Here is a 7,451-nt window from a genome sequence, read left to right on the forward strand (position 1 = left end):
ACGAAACCAGAGTGTGGGTGAGCAGTGAGACAGACAGTGAGTGGTGCACCATGGGGGCACTGGGAGAAAGAATGAAGGGGGGTATCCGGGACGCAGGGCTCACAGATGTCCACGGCAGGCTGAGAGGCAAGCTCCCTGCAGCCCTTCCTCCAGACTCTGCACACACGGTCACCCAACAGCGTGCCTGTATCGCAGTAATGAACCGCACACTCCCGTGGTTTCCAAGGCTGCAGACAGAGCGAAGACCTTGCGTGCACACACATGCTTTCACTTCGTCCTCACAAGAACCAGTTGAGATAGTTCTGTCATTCCCATGATGCAGATGAGGGGCTGATGCCCAAGGGTCAACATGTCCAAGGCAACCGCTAGTCAGACCAGGATCTAAACCCCAGTCCAAGGCCCGTGCTCTTTCCAGGCACTGCCCTACCCCTGCTGCTGGCCCTTGCTTCCCCTCCCCACGACGACGTCCAGAGCCAAGAACATTTCCAGGGCCTCTTCCAACAGGCCTAAAGCCCTGGGTGGTCTAGAAACCTTGAAGCAAGCATCGAGTTTTATCCCAGAACAAATGAAGGGTCCTTCCCAAGCTAAAACAGCTGGGGCCAGCTGAGAGGCAAGCTAAGATCACCCCTTCGTGCAGCACTGTCCTTCAAGAGGAGGCCTATCTACCGCGGGGTCTTGGAAGCAGGCCAGGGCCGTCTGCACAGAGCGGGCACTGCCGGTCTGCACAAGCGTGGGGCAGGGGTGGCAACGGATGCCGGACAGCTGCTGAGGGAAGGTGGCCTTGGGCTGGAGGACTGCAGAAATGCTCTGGGCGCTCTGCGCTGCCTGTTTTCCCGGGTGCTACGTGAGACAGTCAGAGAGCCCCTCCGGGTCCAGACTCTCCACCACCAGCCAGCTGCGGGCCCCAAACCTCCTCCACTTACGTGTCCACTTGAGTTCAAGTTCAGTCCTGTCCTGGGCCTTTGTCTCACGGCCCCAAAGAGACCTCTTTGGGGCTGCTCTCCCAAGTTCACTTGGTTCTAAACCTTCTGCATACATAAAGATCACAGACCTCACAGGTCCAGACAGAAGGATGCTCGCATGTTTCACAAGAATCCGCAGGTGATTTTCTAGGAGGATCGTCTCCAGACTACGCTTTGAAAGGCCACTCCTTTTCTAGGCTGCTGCCTCAACGCTTCCATTTCAGACCAGCCACTAGCATGAGGTGCTGGCACCCTGCTCTCAGATCTCCAGGCTTCTGCCCTGACATCCACGCCAGGCCAATGGTTCAGCCAGCAGGTACTGGTTCACGTTGTGAACCTCACAAGACACCCGATAAAACCTGCCTGCAGGAGGACCTTTCTCTGAAATTGGTCTTGCCTGATGGGTTCTACTTTTTTTGTGTTCTGGACCTCCCTCTGCTTCCAGCTCCCCCTTTTCCCTCGACTCAAGTCTCTCTTCTCTAGGCTGGGTCTTTTCCCAACCTCACCCCAACCCCTCCTGATCCAGCCTTGACCCCAGAGAACTTCATCTGAGTGCACTCCTTCCCCTCCAAGGCTCCGTGGTGGAGGAGAGCGCCCCGAAGCCCTCCAGGAGTTCTCAGGCATCACGAAAATACGTGGTCTGGCAGGACGGAGAAACAGAGCAAGTAAGTGAAGTAAGCGCTTTTCGGAATTTGCGAAGGAAGCTGGCCAAACGGCAGGAGAACGTGGACAGGTCATCGAGGAATTCTGCCCTGGGAGCCCAAATAAGCCTCCTGGAGGCAGGACATTCCTCTGAAGTGTCTGGTCGCCCTCAAAGTCGTGTATGAATCGTGCACTCTGCTCCACCAGAGACCTGTGTCGGTTCGAACACATCATTCCTGTTTTAAGCCAGTTGTGCCCAAGGCAGACGGGTGGGTAGGGGATGAAGAAATCCCTCTCATAACTAATCTGTGTCTGTGTCTACTGGATAACTCGATTACAGAAGTTAGGTTTTAACACTCCAGCATGATGCGGGCGGTCTGATCCATTTCTCAGAGAGGCACAGAAGAATGGGGTGAGATGAATTTGGTTGTCGGGAGGAGGGAGGCAAGGAACCAGAGCAGGACATGAGCCAGTGTCTCCCCAGCTCCAGAACAAACTTGGAAGGCAAAGACATAGGAGGTTAAAGGAAGCAAGGAAGGTCTCATGGACAGCATGACTCGCCATCACCGATCCCTGGAAGAGACACGGACAGGTGCGGTGGGACATAAGGGCATTGCTTTCACTGCAGATGAGCACAGAACAAGGGAAGCCCAGGAAACTGGCCACCCCCCACCCCTACCACAGAAAATCATCTTGCTCAGCCCCATTTTACAGGTAAGGAAACAGGGTCCAGAGAGAAGTGATCTGCCCTGAGATGTCGCCCCATGGTCTGAAGCCAAGATGACATCAACCTCCTCGCTCTGGGCCCCAGGCCTGTGCTCTGTCCATAGCGCCATGCCATTCCCACAGGCGTGAGGGCATCCCCTTTCGCTACCTTGTTTCCAATTCATCATGAGGCTTCAAGGGCTTCTGTGATAGGCACAAAAGTGCCGTGCTCTGACCTGCAATAAATCACCACAGCTAATGGTCTCTTTGCTCCCCATGACCAACTGCACACAGCCCTGTTCTCACTCACGCATGCAGTAAAACAGCTGAGGCCACTGCCTGCCTTGAGGGAAATGTGGGAACCAGGAGAAACGGGAGAGTCACCAGGGATGCTGGGCTGGCATTCCTTTCCCTCTTCCCTTGCCTCCCTTCTTCCCACATTCCCTCCCCACCTCCCTGCCTGCCAGCCTTCCTTCCTTCCTCCCTCCCTCCCTCCCTACCTCCCTTCCTTCCTCTCACCTCCCTTGCCTCTGTCCCTCTTTCCTTCTTTCGTTGCTCCTTCCTTCTGGAATCACACAAACAAGGCACTATAAATAAACAACTTCCATGGTAAGCCCCAATTCAGCCACCTCCCTACTTGGGAATGTCCCCCTACTAGGGTCACGTTAAGGTTCTAAAGGTCTTACGCGGTACGGAGCACTCGCTCATTATCCCCTGTCCACTCAGGGGACGGCAAAGATGCCCCTGTCCCTGTCCCCAGGTGCTCCAGGTTGGACAGCTCTCTGCTGCTTCTGGGCCAGGCTTCCACCTTGGGAATCCCTTGCCAGCTGCCTCGGGTCGCAGCTCCCATGACAACCAGCCAGCTCTCCCTGCCATGGGTCTTGCTGCCTCCCTGGTGTGCCGCCGGATCTTCTCTGCTCTGAAGCCTGCAGACTCCCTCCCCACTGCCCAGCCAGGGAGAATTCCATCCTGGTCTGGCGGCCAAGCCAAGTCCTTTTATTGCTTCTCCCAGACACTTTGCCCATTCTTGAGATGCCTCTTCTCCTAATGACACAGGCCTAAGCTGTTTACCTCTCTGCACTCGGTTTCCTCTCCTGTAACAGTGTCTACTCATAGGGTTACTGAAGATGTAATGTATTTAGAACACTGGCTGCCACACAGAACAATCGTATGAGCCATGACCGTTACCATCAGTGGTACCCTGCCGCTACCTCCCCACTAAAAGTATGTTTTAACAAGAAGAACATGATCTCAGAATAAGAAAACCCTTTAAATTCATGAACTTCACTTTCTGGAACCCATCTACCCTTCATCCCAAGATAAAACCTCATCTGGACAGACACAGAAGCAGGACACCCATAAAAAGCCCTAAAAGATGCATGGAGGAAAAAATCAATCAAAACCATGAGGACAGAGAATAGTCTGCATTGGCCCACTCTGACAGACCTTTGGAAAGCTGCATTCTCTCTAGCACCCACACTGACCCCCCCCATTAATAATAACACCCCGCCACACTGCCATAGTATTCAGATGCTTTCGTGATCGTGTGTTCATTCATCAAGAATTTATGGAGTATCCACTATATACCAGGCAATGTACTAGGTTCTGGGAAACACAGCAGCAAAGACAAAGTAGGGTGCCTGCTCTGTGCTCCCCTCACTAAACTGTAAATTCCTAGAAGAGCAGGGACTTGCAACCCCCACTGATCTTTTTTTTTTTTTTAAGATTTTATTTATTTGACAGAGAGACACAGCGAGAGAGGGAACACACGCAGGGGGAGTGGGAGAGGAAGAAGCAGGCTTCCCGCCAAGCAGGGAGCCTGATGTGGGGCTCGATCCCAGGACCCTGTGGGGCCTGATCCCAGGACCCTGAGATCGTGACCTGAGCCAAAGGCAGACGCTTAGCGGCTGAGCCACCCAGGCACACCACCCCCATTGATCTGTTTGTCTCTGGATGCCCAGTATGAATGATTTTGCAATCAGAGAATGGTTAAGAGCCGAGGCAAGCTCTGCCGGCTTCTCAGCCCAGGTAAGTCGTGTGGCTGTTCAGGCGACACACTGCAAAAATATTTGATCAAATAAGCCCTGAGTGCAGGGATAGCTACATAACCTGCAGGACCCTGTGCAAAACAGAAATACAGGGCCCCTTCTTCAAAAAAGAGGGAAAAAGTGTCCTTACAGCAACTAAAGTATAAAGCTTTTTCCTCTTTCCTGGCCTCTCTTTCAATTAGTCATGGTGTTTTCTCATTTGCTATTTAATATCATTCTAAGGGGGAAATTTTGAGAAACCTTGATTAGCATGAACTGTTCATCTCCATATCATGCAATGCCAACTTTAAATGCAAATATAAGCACACTGAACTCATGAAGAATCACTGAAATTACACGTTCAAATTTGGTAGCTGGTGTTCCATTCTTGCCAGGATGGTGGGAACAGCACAAAAATAAGTCGACGATTTCTATTTGACTTCTTGATACACACGTATTCTACCAACGCTCTGCCTCTGGCTCATGGATGACAAGGAGGGACACAGAGGAAGGGAACTATGGGATGACCTATCTTCACCTTTTGTTCCATGCCATCACTTTCAGCCTAAGTGGCTGATGAACACAAGGAAGTAACACAACAGTGGATATGAGGGGGTTGGATTCGTCTGTGGCTCATGCTTCTAGAACGTCATTGCCTCCTTTGTGTTTTCAACACAAGTTCTAGCTCAAATAGGAAGCATGGCCTCTTGAGGCCACTGGCAGCTCCATTCCCATAGGTGTAGATACAACATGCCCACCTTCCTCACTTTGAGTCATGCTGACCTCCCACATGTCACGTCCAGACTTCAGTGCCCATGGGCACCACAAACACTATGTATGAACATGAAAGCACCAAGGACATCACACTGTGCATGCTTCATTGTCCCATTAGATCCACTTTCAAAGTACAAGTTCAAGGATAAAACTAGTAAGAATTTTGAGACTGTGACAACACAGCATTAAACACAGCACAGGGCCTTTCTAAGCACGGATTTTGTGCACCTGCACAGGTCACATGCCCATAAAGCCAGCCCTGCCTAGATAGGACCAAGGGTTCACAGCCAAGGGAACAGTCCCTGAGGTCTGTGTGGGGCCCCAGCTGGAGCATCAGCGGCTCCTGGAGAGGTCGGGGCATCACAGACCCAGGTGAGGTTAGCCAGTTCAGCCTGAATAAAGAGGGGATAATGGTTCCTTCTGGGAGTCTCCCTAGCAAGGAGAGAAACTCCAGGTCCTACAGAGAGAATGGCAGGGGAGCCTCTGTCTCCCCAGGGAGCTCAGAGATGAGTTTAGGGTGAGAAGCAAGAGAAAGCCATGCAATCCTGCCAAGCCAGCCTCAGAGTAACCGCCTTGGACCTAGAAAGGGAAACATGGCCAAGACAGCATTCTCGTAGTCACCAGGCCTCAGAGCCCCAGGCAATTCCAGTCCTAGCCAGAGCAGGTGCCTTACGCTCATGCTGGTGACAGATGCCAGAGGAGCAGCCGTGAGAGGGCCCTGGATGGGAGCAGCCATTTGGCACTGGCCACACAGACAGGTGGGCTGCCGCCATCACGTGGCCCACTCCCGGTCCTTATTCAAGCATTGCCAGACGGAAACGTGGAATGCCATCCTTCAACGACGGCAGACAAAACTGGCCGAAATTCCTCTTCTAGCACAAACTCCTCTCCAGCTCTAGAACTCTTGGCTGTCTCTCTGGTACGCCTCCTAGATGTGAAAACCCTTCCCACTCCAGGCAAGTGTCTGTGCCACCAACTAGCAGAGTGTCCTTGGCTAATTACTTTTATGGCCTCAGTTTCCCCATCTGAAAATAGAGATAATCATTCCTGCTCTGTAGGGGTGTTAGCGGAGGACAAATGAGGAAACAACGCACAGAGAAGAGAGACGGAGGAAGGATTTTCCTCAAGCTTCACTCTGCTGCTTCTGTCCTCCCTGCCCGGGACATACTCTCTGTTTTCTGAATTAAATCCAAGAAGACCTCACACAAGTCTTACACCACCATGGGGCTTCTGTCTCCAACTCTCACCCAATTCCCCCTCCAGACATTCAAGAAGCATGCTTTTCTATCCCACACTCTGGAGCACCTGGTCACATTCAGCTTGCTGACGCTCCCTGAAAGGGAAAAATACCACTGGAAGGGTTTCTAAGCTCACTGTATTTGTTTTAATAGAAGCATCCCAGGCACAAAGCCTGACATGCCAGAGACACACAGTAGATTGAACTAGGATGATGCCCAGCTTCAAACTCTTCAACAGTTCCTCTTTGATCAAGGAAGGAAGGAAGGAAGGAAGGAAGGAAGGAAGGAAGGGGAAGGGGACGCAGGCCGGAAGGGAGGAAGGAGGGAAGGAGGAAGGGGGAGGCAGGAGGGAGAAAAGCAGAGGAGGGAGGAAGGGGAGGAAGGAAGGGGAGGAGGGGGAGGAAGGAAAGGGAGTAAGGGGAGAAAGGAAGGAAGGAAGGGTGGGAGGGAAGGAAGGGAGGGAAAGAGGGGAGGCAGGGGAGGAAGGCAGGGAAGGCAGGGAAGGCAGGGGAGTCAGGGGAGGCAGGCAGGGAAAGTAGGGAGGGAGGGAGGGAGGTCCAAACTCCTACACTATCTGGTCCCTTCCTAGCTCTCCAATCTCATCCCCCTTCAACTGTGACTCTCCGATGCTACCCTGTTTTCTAAATGTCTCCTCGAAAATGCCCACCTCTTTTCCACAATAGGGCTTTGCATATGCCATTCCCTGTGTCTGGAAGGCCCTTTCCCCATGTTTGGTACAGCAATCTCTTTCTCGTGTCTGAGACCTCAGCCTACTGGTGGTGTTCCTTCATCAGCTAGTCTAAGGCAGTCTTCCACATTGCCCTGGTGGTAGAAACAGTACCTTTGTTGCTCATCTCTGGGTACCAGCATCTAGCACACTGCGTGACCCACGGTTGGTAATTAATAAGGACGTGTTCGTGCATTAATGCATGCATGATAAATGAAATAAATATGTTTTCTTCTCCCCTGTGCACGCAATTCTTTTCTGGGTGTTTTGCAAATGCAAATTGTGTCTCCCATTAGAATGCAGGCGGGTGAGCGTTATAGATTGCTTTTGTCTCCAGCCCAGTGTGCAGCACAGTGCAGTGCTTGTATACAACACT

This window comes from Ailuropoda melanoleuca, chromosome 9 (genome assembly GCF_002007445.2).
Source record: "Ailuropoda melanoleuca isolate Jingjing chromosome 9, ASM200744v2, whole genome shotgun sequence".
Lineage (NCBI taxonomy): Eukaryota > Metazoa > Chordata > Mammalia > Carnivora > Ursidae > Ailuropoda > Ailuropoda melanoleuca.